The 17,880-nt window shown below is 57.0% G+C and overlaps 1 protein-coding gene across 4 annotated transcripts in view; it reads right to left on the bottom strand.

Moving 5' to 3' along the window:
- SRC (SRC proto-oncogene, non-receptor tyrosine kinase) overlaps window positions 1-16,796 on the bottom strand; it is a 61,238-nt gene extending 44,442 nt beyond the window's left edge. For 3 of the 4 annotated variants that reach the window (XM_012455049.3, XM_012455051.3, XM_012455052.3), the window contains exon 1: window positions 16,616-16,796. The gene's annotated coding sequence lies outside the window, so the exon portion shown is untranslated. Of the gene's footprint in view, window positions 1-2,834; window positions 3,074-16,615 lie in introns of those variants that run through there. The other variant, XM_012455048.3, reaches the window with a different exon arrangement.
- Window positions 16,797-17,880: the final 1,084 nt, after the last annotated feature.

The following is a 17,880-nucleotide window of genomic DNA, read 5'->3' as shown; positions in this document are numbered from 1 at the left end:
AAACCCAACTCTGGCCCTTCCTTGCTGTGTGACCTTGGGAAAGTTACTCCACCTCTCTGTGGCTTCATTTCCTCTCCTATAGTGATAAACATCATCTACTTCAAAGGACTGTTGTGAGGATTAAATAAGTTCGTATCTGTGAAGCACACTGAGGAGTGTGCCCTAAGTGTTGGCTATCAGTCAAAATAGTAGGGGTGCACCTGGGGAGCAGCTATTCTTTGTTGAGCACCTACTATGTGCCCGGCCTGTGTTAGGCATCCTACTTGAATGATCTCACAATAACATGGGAGCAGGGGCTATTATAAACCTCACTTCATGGCAAGAAAGGGGAAGCCCAGAGACATCAGTTTCACCATCAAAGTATATCTGGGGGAGGAGGGGATTTTTGCTGATATTAAGAAACTAGGCACCTGAGGTCAGGAGTTTGACACCAGATTGGCCATTATGCTGAAACCCCATCTCTACTAAAAATACGAAAATTAGCCGAGCTTAGTGGTGGGCGCCTGTAATTTCAGCTACTGGGGAGGCTGAGGCCGGAGAATCACTTGAACCTGGGAGGCGGAGGTTGCAGTGAGCCGAGATTGTGTCATTGCACTCCAGCCTGGGCAACAGAGTAAGACTCCATCTCAAAAAAAAAAAAAGAAAAGAAATTAGGCCGTTAGGAGGTGGCTCACGCCTGTAATCCAGCACTTTGGGAGGTAGAGGCAGGAGGATCACTTGAGTCAGGAATTGACTCAGGAATGACCAGTCTGGGTAACATAGAGAGCTCATCGCTACAAATTAAAAATTTTTTAAACTAGCCCGATGTGGTGGTATGTGCCTGTAGTCCCAGCTACTGAGGAGGCTGAGGTAGAAGGATCGCTTGAGCCCAGGAGGTTGGGGCTGCAGTGAGCTGTGATTGCACCATTGCACTCCAGCCTGGGTGACAGAGTGAGACCCTGTCTCACACGCACAAAAGACAGAGAGAGAGAGAGAAATTGTTACCTTCTTTAAGGTGGACTGTTCTCATGGCTACTTTTTAAACACAAGTGTACTTATCTTTTAAAGACACACACTGAAATATTTCACACATGAAAGATGATGCCTGTGATTTGCTCTAAAATGATACAAGATGGGATGGGATAGAGCAGGTGTGGAGGTGTGGAGGACGCGGGACTGGCCACGGGGCGTGGTGCTTGGCTCAGCCATGGATTCATGGGGCTCATTCTATGAACACGCCTTCAGAATAGAGTGGGAAAGGCAAAATTCTTTGACCCTCCCAACAACTACCCCCAGCCTGAGCAAACCGTCACCCCCTGGACTAACGCAGCAGCCACCTCACTGGTCTACCCGCCTCTACCTTCACCCCCAGTCTGCTCTTCCCACAGCAGCCAGATGTACCCAGAACCCTCGTGTAACCCCAACTCGCTCCAAGTCCAAAGTGTGCGTTTTTGATGGCTCAGGAGCCCTCCCTGATCTGCCCTCCTCTCCCTCCATTCTTCCCCCATCCTTCCCTCTCTCACTCTGCTCCTCTGGCCCCCTTGCACTTCCACCAGCACTCTAGGCTCTCCCCTGCCTCGGGGTCTCCTCACTGGCTGCTCCTCTCTCCCCTCCTTTGCCATGAGCTTCTTTGAGATGTCTTCCCCGGCCACCCAGCCTCCACGGCCCGCCAGCACACCCACCCTCTTCCCTGCAGGAGGCTGAATTCGTGGCCCCTCCGGCTTCTTACGGGCTTTTGTGTCTGTCTCCCCACAGCTCTAAGATGTGTGCTCTGCAAAAGCAGGATCTTTGGTTGGTTCCTTGCTACCTGCAGCCTCTAGGACATTGTAGAGCACAGAAAATATTTGTGAGATGGACAGACAGACGAATGGGCCCCACCCAGGGCCCCACAGGATAAGGGGCGGCAGGCCTCAGCCCCAGATCTGTCCAGCCCACAGCCTCTGCCCCGCCACCCGGCCCTCCTGCCACCGGCCTGGCCCATCTCTGCGGCAGAGCCTCTGCCCACCCCGACTTACACAGGGCAGAAGCAAGTCTGAGACAGCTCCAGGCCCCGATCCCCGCCCAGCACAGCCCAGGCCCGGAACTGAGGTCCCAGGGGATGTTTGCTGAGTGAGCAAGGAGTGAGGAGTGAGCAAGGGGCCGAGCAGCCGGAACGTGTCTGGTCCCGTGTCCTTGGCATGAACATGCTCAGGGACAGTTGGCTCAAACCGGCTCTGCCAGTGGGGCTGGGGTGGAGACAGCAGGCCGGGGCGGGCGCCCGCAGAGATGGAGGGGTGCACCTGGGGATGGGGCCTGCCACCCAGGAGGGCAAAAGCCCAGCAGGAGGGCACAGAGCTCCCACCTACCCACATCCTGTAGACCACAACTGTCCCAGCCCCTGCAGCATTTCAGCTTCCTCCCAGGCAAAAAAAAAGGGGCCTCTTTCAGACCCCAGCCCCTGACCTGCACGGTAGGGGACTGGATCCCTTCCCACTAGGACCTGCGCAGGGCCTGGAAGCCCTCCAAGGAAGCATCCGGCCTGGAAGCGAGTGGCGCCTGCCTGAACAGGGCACGGAGAGGTGAGCCCTGGGCTGTGTGGAGACCACCTGGTATGGAAACCCTGATCTCTCCCAAGGTCCCAGGTAGCCTTGAGTGAATCCAGAGCCCCTGGACCCCCTTTCCCTGTGTGGAAAGCGGTGTTGGGGATGGATTCCAGGACCGCCAATGTCAAGGTGCTGAGTTACCTGAATGGAGCCACTCTGCCCTCCAGCCCCTCCCCGAAGCCCAGCTCTGGGTGACCAGAGCCAGAGCCCAGGCCACACACATGCCCTTACTCCCCACAAAAAACCACAGTGATCAAAATCCTCACTACTTACTGCACACGTGGCGTCTGCAGGGCATCGGGTCAGCACTTCACACTCAGCCTCATCAGCTCCTCCCGCCAGCGCTGTGGGGCAGGGACCATACTGTGCCCATTTCACAGGAAGGGAAGCTGAGGCCCAATTCACACAGCAAGTTGGAATCCAGGCCCCCTGGCCCCATCCCCGGGGTCACACTGGGCAGCCTCCATCTCCCTGAGATAGGTACTGTTTCAGGTACGCTCTGAAGTTGTTGGCTGGAATTTGGGGGACAGAGTCCATATTCCACAAGTCCATAGCCCCCCTTCATCCTGGGAGGCTGAGACCCACCCCTGCCCCTCTGTGTAACCCAAGCCACAGGTGCACTACTCACAGTCTCAGTATTCTCACCTGTGAAATGGGTAGAATCCTGCCAGCTTCGCCTAAGGTATACCCAATATCTAAAGCTGCAGGACCCAGAGGACTCAGGCAGCCCTCAGGGCCAGCTGGGGAAGGCCTGGGGTGGCACGTCTCCAGATGCCTGTGGGGAGGGCAGACCAGAAGCCCACAGTTGTCTGTGAGGGCATGACTCCCCTCTCCACCAGCTGCCCAAAAGAGGAACGGTGATTCCTCCTGTCCCGCTGTTCCCCAGCTCCAAGCCCGGTCAGTCCCGCCTCCAGCGCACTCTGAATCCACTTCCCTCCCTCCCCCACAACCACATCCTCACCCAGACCCTGCCTGCTCCTCTCAGGCTGGCTAACACAGGGCAGGGAAGCTTTCCGAAATGTCAGTCCAAACCCTTCGCCTCTGCCTAACACCGCCCACAGCACCCACACCCCTGACACAAAGGCCGAGGACATCACAGGGGCTCCAAGGCCCTCAGTGGCCTCCACCAACCCCATCCCTCCCCTCACTCTGCTCCACCACACCGGCGTCTCCCGCTTCCTGGAGAAGCCAGCATACTCCTGCCTCGGGGCCTTTGCACCTGCTGCTCCCATGCCCGCAGCACGTTCCCCCAAGCGCCAACCCCCTCACTCCTTCGCCTCCTTCAGGTCTTCAGGAGTCAGCCATCTGCTCAGACAGGCCTTCCTTGACCACCTGTTTCTTGATATCCCCAGCCAACTCTGCTCTCAAGTCTCAGCTCCAAAGCCACCTCCTCACAGAAAACCTCCCTCAAACCCAGTCCAAGTGAGGACCTTCAACTTCTCCTTCCTAGCGTGGATCACACAGTTCATGGTGTGAGTACCTGTCTCATGGGGGCGGGGGTCACTTCTGTCTCCCCCATAGCTGAATACTCTGTAGCAGGTGTCATATGCAAAACCATGAGCAGTTGGAATGCTTGTGTACCAGCGGGTCAGAGCAGGCACTGGCCAAAGGCACACAGCCAGCATGGAGTGAGTATTTGATCATGGACGGATGGATGGATGGATGGATGGATGGATGGGTGGATTGATGGATGGATGGATGGAGAGCAGGGCTCCCACAGTGGGCCTGGGGCTTGCCTGAGAAGATGGACCTGAGAAGAGAAGGGCCCACCCGAACTCACAGCCAGATGTTGGCCAGGGCAGCTGCAGCCAGCCCAGGCTCTCCTCCTGCACAGCCCGACTTTCATTTCCCACCCTCTGTGTCTGAGGAAGCTCCTTCTCCCCAGGGGAACTGAGTAAAGAGGAGAAGCAGGCAGTCCCCTGCTCCCCAAGGAGGGGGGCTCTCAGGCTCCATCTGCCCTGCCACAAAGAGGCCTTGTCCTCCGTGCTGAGAGCCGAGGGTAGACCGGAAGCCGCCCTCCACAGCCCAGCAAGTCTCAGCCCCCGAGCTGGCTGGGGCAACAGCTCCAGAGGCAGACCCCCGAGGCGGGCAGAGTGCTGGCACAGAGCTCCATAGCATCATTTCATCCTCTCAGGAGCCGTCGGAGGGAAGCTCTAGTGTGACCCCCATTTCTGCAGATGGGGAAACTGAGGCTCAGAAAGGCAGTCATTTGGCCAAGGTCTGCTAGCCAGCAGGTAACAAAGCCTGGATTCTAATCCAGGCCCATCTGGCACCAGTGCCAACAGCCACAGCTCTCCACTCCCCCGGCTAGTGTCCAGACCCTCTGGGTTCAAGAGGGAAGAGGGGTCTTTATAGAGGCAATCAAGCCTAGCCCTTCACCCGAGTTGGGGAGCTTTGCCCTAGTGACGTTTACCCGACAAGGGAGAGAGGCTGGGCCCTAACCCCGGAGCCCTTGCCCAATGCCCCAGACACCTTGGGAATCCACCAGTCAGGGAATCTCCACCACTTCCTGCCAGGCAGGCATCTTCAAGGAAAGGATGGACAGGCAGGCGGACCCGGGACAGAGGCTCCCCACCCTGCCCCCGTGACTTCCCTGTCCATCCCAGACCTGGCCACTTCCCCAGCCGGCACCCACTTCTCTCCAGGCCCAAGTGTTCTCAGTGCGGCTACCAGGGCCACCTCACTGAAGCCACACAGCCCCTAAGCAAGGCACTACCCAGAAAGTGGGTACATGACTCCCATCCAGTGGCCCCTCTTCACTGCCCGAGGAGCAGGCCCCCCAGGCCCTCTACCCATTGGCACCAGCCAACTCAGCCAAGTCAAGCCTCCACAGCTCCTTGGAGCTCCGCTGCTCACAGGGCACCTTCGGGCCCTTCGTCAAGCCCTCCCATCCTTCCCCAGGAGGTCTTCCCAGACCCACTCCCTCCAAGGCCCCAGACCAGCCCCTACCTTTTGCCCCAGGGAGAGGTTTTTAATCCCTGTCTCCAACCCCAGCCTCCGGGCTGCCTTTACTTGACAAAAGGAATTGAGCGCCTGAGGCCGGTCTGACCCTTCCCTGTCCTCCAAACCCGCAGCAGGAGTCTGACCTCAACCTGCTCTGCTTTCATCAGCCCCAGGCCCAAGCCTGAGTGCCCTGTGAGGGTTTGAAGCTCTGCCTGATCAGCCTAGTCACCTTCTAACACCCCTGTACATGGCCTGCTGCTTCCCACCTCCCCAGCTATCCACACCACCTGGCTAGTTCCTACCCCCAGGCCTTTGTGCATGGGGTCCCTTCTTCCTGGCCTGCCCTTGCCTTTCTTTTTTTTCTCATGAGCTCCTCTTCACCCTTTAAGACCCAGGCCAGGCATCACCTCCTCCAGGAAGCTCTCCTGGCATTGTGCTGGGCTGCCATAGTTCATATGGCCCCTACCCCGTGGTGCAATAGGAAAATGATTAGGGCCTGTGTCCAGCTCCCCCTGAATATAAGCTGTGTTCCACGTACATCCTTAGGGTTCCCAGCATCCATCACAAGGCCCAGATATCACCGATGGATAATCGAGAGTGCAGCTGCCAACTCGCTACCCAGAGAACCCAGGGGCAGAGCCCAGGAGCCGCTCCCAGTGGCAACACGGAGTCCTATTTTGCCCGTGATGCCCGAAGCTCTAAGGTACGGGTGGAGTGGGCGGAGGGGGAGCTCTCTGCAAATGGCCAACTGGTAACCAAACCCACTCCGTTTCTAAAACTAGGGCACAGGAGATAAACGGGAACAGCAGTATTGTCCCCAAATAGAACTATGTCTCATCTGGTTCCGGGGCCTTTGGGAACACCTGGCAGGGATGGGGGTGGGGAGGGCAGGAGGCTGCTCCCAAGGCTTCAAACAGAAATCTAAAGCTCAGAGAGCAGGGAAGTCAACATCACCCCAAGTCTCCACAGTCGGTGCTGAGACTCTGCGGACCTCTCCCGGCGCCAGTCCGAATCCTGGGATATGATGGGGCCCCTCCCACTTAACCCACCTGGCTACAGGGTGCTCCCCAAACTGTGCCACCTCCAAGCCTGTGCTCACGTGTATCCTCTCGCCCCTCCTGCCAGTCAGGATCCAACCCATCCTCACAGCCATGCCCATTAACCGTGACACTTTCTATAAGTCTCGCATGGGGAGAATGAGCACATCAAGCCTTCCCAACAGCCCGCTCAGGAAGACTCCTGACCCCGTCTCATAGGTGAGAAAACCAAGGCTCAGAAAGAGGAGCCAGCGCCCGGGGCACACGGCAGCAAAGGTAGGCAGACCCAGAGATGTGGCAGGATCTGGGTGCTGGCAGCCACAGGGCACCCAGGAGGCCTGGTGGGGATGGGTGCAGCCTCCCAACCAGGCCCAGCCTTGAGGACTTGGCACGACTCAGGGACAAAGTCCACGCGGCACAGCCTCGGCCACCCAGGCAGAGCAGAAAGCCAGACCTCCACTCCCCAGCCCCAGCCCCTGCCTAGGGTGGCTTCCAACTGAGGAGCCACCCTGGAGGGATATGATGGAACCGTGTCCCCAGCAATATGCACAGACCATGACACAGATGAGAGAGTTGAGTCCTGGAAGTCCCTGCAGGCCAGGCCTTGAACTAAATGCTTTATGCAGATGAACATACCCAGTCCCCACCCCAGCCCCACCAGGGTGCACATTTGTTACCCTCATTTCCCAGATAAAGAAACTGAGCCTCAGCGAGGGGAAGCAACTGACCCACAGCACCAAGGCAAGCAGGTGGACAAGGAGGCTTCAACCCAAACTGAAGGCAAGAAGGCAGGACCTTGACTGAGTCCCTTCTCAGTTCTAGGCCTCAGTTTCCCATCTGGAAAGCAGAATGTGCCCCAAGAGACTTCCGGCTGTGACATCGCATTATGACCTGGCAGATGCTATTTCCTTTCTCTCCATTTTCCCACCTGGATGACGAACGGGGCGGTCTTTCCCTTCTTCCCCAGGTTAATACAAATTACAGTAACAACAGGTACTGAGCGCTTACTATGTGCTGGCATTGCTGAGAGCACTGGATACAAGACTTCATCCTTGGAACAAGCCCATGGTGTGGGATCTACCACGAGGCTCATTTTTCAGATGGGGAAACTGAGGCATGGGGAGGTTAAACTGACTCACCAAAGCCACGCAGCTAGTGGGTGACAGCAGTTGGGGGTAGAGAAGTCTCCCGGTCTTCACACTGCCCAGTGAGGAACTGTGGGGAGGGCTGAAGGGCTGCCCAAGGGTGTGTAGAAGCAGAGAAGGGCTCAGCCTAGATGAGGTGGGGCAGGCCTGGCGTGCCCAGGAGGCCCTGGGTTCAAATCCATGCACTGATGACCTTGGGCAGGACCCCTGGCTTCTCTGAGTCTAAGCTCCTCTTTGGTGAAATGGGGCCAGGACCACTTCCTGCAGGGCTGCTGGGAGCTTGAGACAGCCATTTGCCTGGCACTGCAGAAGGGCTCAACTCCATGCTGGAGGAATAACACCGGCTGAAGGGACCAAAAGGGCTCACAGTGGCCCATTGCTCCTTCAGGATCCCGGGCGTGTCTGGTCCTCCCTTCGGAAGTGGGAGGAAAACCAGCCTAATCTGCCTCTTCTCTGATTCTTAGAAGGAACCCTCCAAGTCCCTTCAGAGTTGTGTGACCTCAGGCAAGTCACTTTACCTCTCTGAGCCTCCAAATCCTCCTTTTGACAATAAGCCTCTCACAGGGCTCTGGGAGAGAGGTTCCGGACTGAGGAGACTGGGTTCGGTGGGGGAAGAGTCCAGTTCCATTTGCCTGAGCAGAGAGAGCACCTGGCATCACCCTGACTCGAGGTCACAGTTTCCTCATCTGCCACACAAAGTCTATTATGGTGGTTCTGTCTCTCAGCCCCACTGGCACTGGGGATGCGCAGAGTTAACTGCGGAAAGTTCTTTGTAAACTGTAAAGGGCTGTGCCCTTGGGAGTGATGATCACCATATTCCCTTAGCGGCAAAAAGAATCCCATGACTTGCCATCTAAGGCAGAACGTATCGGAGCCACGAGGAAGGGCAAAGAACGGACAAGGTGAAGTTCAGCGGGGGATGTGGGATCAGTACGGACTCATGGACTCAGTGGGACCGGGAGGGTGGTCACAAAGGCCTTCTGAAGCCAGAAGCATCTCAGCCACTGGAGGGGTACTGAGAGGGAGGGCACGCCATGCAGTGGGCGCTGCAGAGGCAAAGGTGTGTGGCGGGACAACCCCAGGCAGGCAGGAAGATAGCTACAACTCAAAAGCGTGGGAGATGATCAGGGCAGGGAACCTCTAGGGGCTCTTGATGCGCAGCCTGAGCCCATCCCTGCCTCTCTCTGAGCTTCAGCTGCCTCCCTTAAAACAAGAGCAGAAACAGCTCGCACATCTCAGGTCAAACTGGCAAGGATGCTCAAATGGAATCCACCTTTGAAGAGAGGGGCCCATTCAGTGAGGGGGAGGGAGGGAGGCCAGGGGAAGCCTCAGGGCACTGGGAGGCTATGCTAGGTCATAGGCAGGCAAGGGCTGAGGCGGAGCCAGGCTCAGGGAGCCTGGATGGAGCTGGCGGCTTCCGATCGATCCAGCCACCAAGCTTGTCTGTCTCTAGTTAATCTTCCCCCCACTCCCTTCCCCACAGAACAAGCCAACCACAGACAAAGATGACCGATCACAGCCCTGGGGATTTCCTGATCAGCTAGCCTGCAGAGGCCCAGGATTCCTGCCTCATCAGGGAATCACCTTCCTAATCACAGACAGTCATAAATATCACGCACTTTCTGAGTGCACACCCTGCACTCAAGCACTTGGCACACATTGGCTCATCAGATCCTTATGCCATCTTGTCAAAGCTGGTGCCAGCCTCATCATCCCCATTTCACAGATGGGGAAACTGAGGCTCCAAGCCATACAATCATACACAGCAAACAAGTGGCCAAGCAAAGATTTGAACCCAGAACCCATCAGCTTCAAAGGCTTTGCTACTTCCATTACCCTTTATGCCACAAGCATCCTTGAGCACCCAAAATCCCAGTACTCCAAGTCCGACTGGGGATCCATCAGCCAGAGTTGGAACCCAGAGAGCCAGGGTTACCTGCCCCCAGCACTGCACCCCTCCTATACCTGGGAAAAGTTTTAGCCACGTTGGGTACACACTCAGTAGGAACTGGATCCCCACAAATTATCCGGCAGCCAGAAGTCTGGGCTCACACCTCACTTTACTGCGCTCCTGTGGCCCAGCTCTTAGCCTCTCTGAGCCTCAATCTCCTCTTCTGTGTAACAGGAATAAGAGTTTGACTGCTCCCAGGATGGGGCAAGGGACACAATGGGTCACCTTACTATGACCCAGCTCAGAAGGGCACGACATGAAGATACCGACATCAGACAAGGTAAAAGTCAAGGCCATGAATTTGGGCAAAGCAGCCTAAGAGAAGCTAATCAGACCTGACATGGAGGCCATGCTTCCAGAAGCAACTCCAGCTCAATTTCCACTCCAAGCAACTGGATTCTGCCTGTGCCGGCCTCATAGCCCAGCAGGTCCAAGGGTTCCAATGGACCCATTCCTAAAGTTTCTCAGGGGGTCCACAGATATCACCACCCACCCACCCCAGACATCCCCAGCCCTACATGGGTACCAAAGAGAACTCAGTTGGGCCTGCCCCAGAGCACTCCCCAGCTAGGATCACCATCACAGCCTCAGTGGGAGGAGTCCTCACCATACAGATGAGGAGACTGAGGACCAGACAGGAAGGGATTTGGCCAAGATCATTCAACTTCTCCTCCCTTCTGGCTTCTCCTTTTACTCTGGAACTTCTCTGGGTAGTTCTAAGGGAGACGGAGGACCAAAGGGCCCAAGGTTGGGGGAAAGTCACTTGCCCAAGGACCCAGAGCAAGGAGTGGGGAGATGGAGGTCTGGCTCCCAACTCTGAGATCCTCCCCAGTCATCTATCCCTGACTCAGCCTTACCAGGCTGTACTGTGGGAAGGGGAAGCTGGCTGGCTGGGAGAGTCCTGGATCAAAGACAAGAGCTCTGCATTTTTCTCCCAGATTAGATGATTTGCCCTGGGTCTTTCTCAATCCCCCCATCTGTGAAAAGAGAAGGTCAGAATAGATCAAGAATGACAAACTCATGGCACACATACAATACTCTCTTATCCTCTGCCCATGGCAGACATGACTAATCTATCACAGCACTCTTTCCCATGAAACCAACACTGAGCCTCAGAATGCTTCTCAATGCAGCCCTCTAGGCCAGGCGGATGAAAGCCCAGGGCCTTCCCTAGACTAGATGATATCTGAGCCCCCAAGAGGGAGGAGAAGGGAGAAAGAAAAACAGAAAATTTACCAAGCACCCAGTGGATTTGAGCCACTGGAAATACATTAGCTGATTTAATCCTTACAGGGGAGGTGTGCAGAGGCTGAGGTTCAGAGAGACTAAGGGACTTGGCTTTGGACAAACAGCGGGGAATGAGGCCTTGAACACAGAGGAGGCCTCTACTGGGTCTCCCTCCCCAGGGAACAGTGACACAGAGCCAGCCACCAGGTGGGGACCTAAGGCATAGCCTCATGCCATCCTCTTGTTAGCCCTACTAGGTACAAGCCCTGGGCCCATTTCACAGCTTCAGAAACTGAATCACAGGACAGGGCATCAGCTGCCAGCGGAGGCAGGACTTTAGCACATGCCTGGCTCTCCCCCGCCTCCACTGATTGAGTACCTACTGTGTGCTAAGCACTTTATTTCTGTCCTCTTGAGACATCCTGGGAGCCATGACTCACTATCCTACTTCAGGGATGAGGAAACTGAGGCTGCCCAGAGGAAGAGGCCCCCAGGAGCTCAAAGGGAAGCCAGAGGGGTTTCCCATGGAGATAAGGGGTGGGAGCCATGGAGGGGAAGGAAAGGGCTGTGGAATCTGAGGAGAGATAGAGATGCAGGGGCACACACCGAGGCAGGAAATGAAGCTCCGGCCAAAAGGCCCAGAGCAGGGAAATGGCAGCCCTTTTCAGTGGTTCTACTGGACTAGGAGTCCAGAGCCCTACAGCCAAGACCTGGCCCTGTCACTTGGGAACTGGGAGGCCCTAGGCAAGTAGCCTCCCCTTCCTGGATCTTAGTACTTACTACCAGAAAATGGGACCAATCGCACCGAACATGGCATTCTCCCAGTTCAGCCTCTTTGCACACAGAGAAGGCACAGAGAGGGCAGAGCAGGACTCAAGGTCACCCGGCACATTGGCGGCCTTGGCTGCCAATATCTTCTCCTGAGCCAGCCCTGCCCGGAGCGGCACCTTCAGACTCAGTGAGATCACCCAGGCAAGGGCTTGACCACAGAGCTGGCAGGGCCAGACCCAGAGAGGCCAAGTGACCTGTCCAATGCAACAACGCAAAGCAGGTCCCAATTGCCGAGTACCTACTGGTGCCAGGCACCAGGCACACAGCCCTCCTTTAACCCTAATCCCACAAGGAGATATCTATTGTCCCCATTTTCATGACAAACTAAGTCTCTCAAATGATACAGTGAATGATCTGAAGACACACAGCAAGTGGGGACAGTAGAACTTGAACCCAGGTCTGTCTGACTCCTGAGCCCTTACCAAACTTTGATTCCCATCTCTTGGGCTGACCCCTCCCTGCTCCCCACCTCACTCCCAGCTTCCAGCCACCCGGCATTGCACTTCCCACACCCCTGGCTCTCATCCTTTCCAGGCCTTCCTGCTAGTGAACTCCTACTCCACTTCCAAAGCCCAGCCTCAAATACCTGCTCCTCTTGAGACCTCAAATACCCACGCCAATATTTTATGGGGGATTAGATCCTCCATAAAATATTGGCGTGCAGCCCGCAGATCTAGTTCTATCATCAGATCTGTTTCTATTGATCAGCTCTGTACCTCTGGCCTCCAGCATGGGGCTGTTCACACAGGGGACACCAATCAGCCCCCTGTGTGACAATGAAGGCCAAACTCTTCCCCAGGGCCCACAAGGCCCCCGCATGGTCCGGCCCTGCTGATCCACTCCCTTGTTCTGCCTCTTACCCACTCCCCTCCATTGTGCGCACTCCGGCCTCACAGCTTCTCCCACTGATTCTCCATGACAGCACATGTCTTGGCACCTACCTCAGGGCCTTTGCACGTACATGTCCTGCTGCCTGGCAAGCCCTTTCCCTAACTCCATGCCTGGCCAACCCTACATGCCTCCTTCAAGATTCCTCTGTACTCCAGGCCTCTCTCCCTGAGCTCTTATCATATCTGTGATTATATGGTAACTCATATGGCAATGTGTTTGCAACTTTGCCCACCCTTCAGATTCAAACTTCTGCGAGGCCAAGGACCTGTTCCCAGGTCCCCAGCAAGCATCCAACCAGGCTGACCACACCCCACCACCCTGGGGCCCCGGGCAAGGGAAAAAAGAGCTCCCTCTCCCCTTCTTTGTTGGGTGAACTCCTGGTTGTCCTCAGCTCAGGCCCTGCAACCCTCTGGAAGCCTCCATGACTCCCACAGCTGCCACTCCCTGCTAACCCCAGCACAATACTGCTCAGCCCAAGTTCCAAGCTCCAGGTACACAGCAGGTGCTTAATACAGAGTCACAAATGCTTATATATGGGGAGGTTTGAGAACATGGGGTCAGCTGAGGACCAGGGGGATGGGTAGAGAGTCCCTCAACAGGTCACTGAGCCATCTCCTCTCTGGTTCCTGGGGCTTGGGGGAGCCAGACATCCCTCCACCCCCACCCAACAGGCCGCAGTCAGAGAAGCAAAAGCAGGAACGAGGCTGAGCTGTGGATAACTCATGCTCCAAGAAGAGCTAGGGGACAAGGAAAGAGAGCCGGGGACCATCTTCCTAGGAGAGGTGGGCCTAAGCCTGCTGAGGCAAGGGCACATACGCAGCACCTGGAGGAGAGGGCACTCTAAGAGGGACGCGGTTTAAGAGCAAAGGCCCAGGGGCACACACGCAGTCAGCTGAGGGAGGTGACACACTGTAAATCATTTCCTTGGGTGGAAATACCAGATCACCACATCACTAAAAAGACCTCGTGGCTTTCATTCAATCCCTCGGCAGAACAGTCCCTTCCGACACTGCTGTGCGAGCAGTCCTGTCTTGGGGACCTCCACTGCCCCATCACCGAGGGATGCAAGGACAGCCAGACTGTGTCTCTGAGGTCTGGGCTTTAATTCCAGCTTCCAACTGTATGCCCTTGGCAAGTCACTTCTCCTCTCTTAGCCTCAGTTTCTCCCATCAGCAAAACGAGGATAAACAAGAGTCCCTACCTCTTAAAAGGTGTTCAGTAGATGTTAGCAGCCGTCATGACCACTGGCCCACTTTTATCCTTGGCAAAACTGAGGCCAGAGGGGAAGAGTGAGTTGCTTACGGTCACACAGCTGCTGGCTGGCAGGATTGTGCCCCAGCTGTTTTTCTCAAGACACCAATCCATCCTCTTCTAGAATGAACTAGCCAGCAACCTCACCTCTCACCCATCTTTCTCAACCAATGCATCCGGTGACGGCTTCATTCATTGAGCATCTACTAGAATCTTCACCTGAGGATTCTCATTTCACCTATGAGGAACTTAAGAGGGCGGTCTCTTGGCCCAGGTCACCAGATGAGATAAGAGCCTCAGTCTTCATCCCCCAGCCAGGGGTCTGAGAAGAGGGTCAGCAACAGGCCCAGCCTGGCCCACCCTTGAAACCAAGTCCGATCCCAGCTACACTGTGGCTGTCGCTGGGTCTGGACTTACCCCAGGTGACCCGGCAACCACTGCCCCAAATTGTACAGAGTCCACAAAGTTCAGGAGGCCTTGCCCAGGAGCACACACATGCTCTGTCCACTCTTAAGTCCACCTGAAGGACGCAGGGGCCGAAAGGATACCACACAGGTGAGTCCCTTCTGTTCACCCCATCCTTCCACCAGCCCAGCAATTCTAGCCAGGCCCACCTGCCACGGATGAAGACCCCAGATCAGAGAGGCAGGCAGTTGTCTGAGGACACACAGCAGGGCAAGTGGCAGCCCTGGTGGGGACTCATACCCACCCCCAATCCCAGCCCAGGCAGAGAGGTGGACCTGGCCCGGTAGCCAACACCCAAAACTTTTGCCAACTTCTGAGCCGGCTGGTGGCTGGGCCTGCTCAGGGGCGAGGCAGGGGGCTGTGGGCAGTGGAAACCCAACGCAGTCTGGCCCAGTCCCTTCCAGGCCGGCAGCACCAGGCCCTACCCAAGGCCCCACGAGGGCAGGGAGGTCCTGGCGGTTCGGCCTGGCGCCCTGACCCCGGGGCCTCTCAGCCCGCTCTGCCGACTCCCCCCACCTCCCACCCCCGGCCGGGGGTCGCAGGGCCGGGCAGCCACGGCCAGAGGCGGCGCCTACTGGCTCAGATTTCAGATTTGGCCTAGACCTGGCCCGGGGGCTAGGACCCAGCTCGCCCGCTTCTCTGGGGGATCTTATGGGGAGCACGAGCTGGAGGGGGTCCCCACGCAGCCAGGACCCCTTCGCCCCCCCGCCCAGCCCCCTCCCTCCGCAGCATCACAACAAAAGGCCGCGCCGGGCATGGCCCCGTGGGCCCGCCCGGCTTTGGGGTATCGCGGCTCGGCCCCGAGGAGTGGGAATTGGGAGGTAGACAGGAGCCCCCGCAGGCCGGCGATCCGACGCCAGGGTGGTCCGGGGCGGGGGCTCCACCGCGCAGGCCGTGGCGGGGGGCCCGCGGAGGGGCGGGGGGCGCTCACCTGGGCCGGCAGGCAGGCGAGCAGGCGGGCGGACGCACCGGCAGACGGACGCACGGGAGGGCGGACCGCGGGACGGCCAGCGGGTCGGGCAGACGGCGGCCTGGCCGCTCCGGCTCCCAGGCCGGAATGGATTCCGGGCCGGGAGAGACAGATCGAGAGAGAAAGGGAGGAGGAGGAGGAGGAGGAGGCGGCGGCGGCCCGGGGAGGGGAAGAGGAGGGAGGGAGCGCGCGAGCCGGGAGGAGGGGCCCGGCAGGCAGCCGGGAGGAGGAGGAAGGAGGAAGCGCGCGGGGACGGATTCCCCGCCGGTGACCCAGGAGAGATCCAGGCGCGGCGCGAGCCGGGGGTCCGGGCGGGGCGGGGACGCCGGGCACAGAAGCCCCGCCCCCACTCCGCCAGGGCGCCCCACCCCGCGGGCCCCATCCGCCCCCAGGCCAAAATGCCCTCCCCAGCCCACCCACCCTTACGCCCCAGATCCACCTCTCCCGCAATCACGGTTGGTGATGATATCAGCGGGAGTGGAGCGCCCGCTCTGTGCCAGGCGCCATGCTAAGCTGCTCAGGTCGACTTCAGGGTTTAAGCCTAACCACCACCTGGCCTGAGCTGAGGAAGATCATCCCCACTTTACAGATGGGGAAACTGAGGCACTGACAAGAACCAGGGCTTGGACCTTAGCCTTGACCTGAGTTTCTCAAAGTGGGGACTGGGGCAGGAGGGGCAGAGTGGGGAGGAGCGACATTTATTTTAACAGATATGGGTTCATTTTAAGCGCATAAGGAAAAAAACATCCCTGGCAGTCCATCGGAAGTCCCCTAGTTCCAGATAGTACTGCTTAGGAGGGGCTGACCAGGGCATCTGAGTGGCAGTCACAGTTCCAAGTAAGTAAAGAGGCTAAGTACCTCTGAACCAGGGCAGCTGCTTTCGGCCACAGACTCCCCTGTCACCCCCTATCACCCCTTGGCCCCAGCCTCCAGGGCTATCCTTTTGGTGCTGGGCATCCCACCCTTGCCTCTTCACCTGTCCTGGAATCCTAGCACAGGGAAAAGCGGGCCTGGGTCCAGCTTTAAATACCACACCTGCCTCCACATTCCTTCTTTGAGAGTTCTCTCCATTTCACAAATGGGAAATTAAGGCCCAAACCAGGTCAAAGGCAAACAGAAGCCTTTGCCAGGGTTCTAATTCCTGGGCAAAGGTCCCTGCTGAGAGAAGCAGGGAGGAGCACGCTAGAATGTGGAAGGGAAAGGCCTCTGGGTACAACATACCTTCCAGCAGACCAAGAACGAGCAAAGCCTTACTCCACCCTGATCTGGGTTCGCATCTAGGCTAGCTGGCCCTCTGCAGCGCGGTGGACAAGTCCATCAGCTTCCCAGCCCAGCCCCCTCACCTGTAAAACTGGAATGGACATGGCCACAGAAGATTCCTGGGAAGGTTGGAACTGACCGGTGTGAGGATGGTCGGGTGGTACTCAGTGAATAGCACCTCTTGCGGTGATAAGCCGAGGTCAGAGGGGAAAGGGGCTGCTGGAGGTGCCACAGCAAGTCCACCGCAGAGGCCAGCCCGGGCTGGTGAAATGGCTGCACTTCCTTGCAAGGCTGGCTTAAAGATTAACCAAAGCTTCCCAGGACTCAGGCCGGCCCCTGGCTGGAGGAGCAGGTTTCCCAGCCCTCTTCCATTCCTTAGACATGTCTCAAGGCCTTTACTGGCCATACTGGGCTAAGGGGGAGGCAGAGACATTCACCCAGTGACACACTGGAGCTGGCTCTTACCAACTTGCAAGAACTGACTTTGCTCATCTCTTCCCAACTCCACATTCAATAATGTCACACTGGTAGCTCCACGTCAGCCACAGTGGGAGGATTTACCCCTTGGACACTGGAATACACTGCCAGTCAAGCGTCTTTTTTCTTCCAGAGAGCTGGTTGTTCAATATGTACCAGCGCATCACTAAATCCATCCCCAGGAGTTCAAAATTCTGGGCTCTTCAAGAACTGGGATGACAGAGAGCTTAAAAGCACAAATTTTGGGCCGGACCCAGGTTCAAGTCTCAACTGCCTCTTTGCAGATAATGTAAGCAGCCTCGGTGTGCCAACCTGCACAGTGGGCTAAAGACAGCATGGCCCCCAGAAGACACACGTGAGGGTGAAATGAGGTGAAGCCCACTCAGCACGTGTGAAAGCTCATTCTCATTCAGACCCTACACGCTCTTCTCAGAGAGGGCACAGCTTAGACAAGTGAGGGTTCTGCAAGCAGATGCAGCTTTCCACCTGAAGCCACCGCTGTCTTCAAGGGCCTGGCTCAGCAGCTGAGGTTCTCAGGAGGATGTGGCCAGCACAATGGTTTCATTACTGAGCGTTTGAAGCACTCTTTATTTTTAACCATCCCTCTGGGCTTTTGCTCAGGCTGTAACCCCTGCCAGGAATGCTCAGCCTCTATCCCTGGCTACCTTGCCTTCTTCAAAGTCCAGAGTAAACGCCACCTTCTCCACGACATGCTTCCTGACACGCCCTGATGCAGGCACATGCTAAGTCCATTCTGAGTGTGTCTGTCCCCACCCTGAGGGCAGTGACCGAGGCCTGACCCACGCCCAGCACAAAGCAGGCACTGCCAAGTTGGCCAGGGAGCACACACTGACTTGGGACCCACAGACAA

Source organism: Aotus nancymaae, unplaced genomic scaffold (genome assembly GCF_030222135.1).
Source record: "Aotus nancymaae isolate 86718 unplaced genomic scaffold, 86718_ANA_hifiasm-v0.15.2.pri h1tg000029l, whole genome shotgun sequence".
NCBI classification, from domain to species: Eukaryota; Metazoa; Chordata; class Mammalia; order Primates; family Aotidae; genus Aotus; species Aotus nancymaae.
The sequence above is the reverse complement of the archived record's forward strand: the minus strand, read 5'-3'. Positions and strand labels throughout refer to the sequence as shown.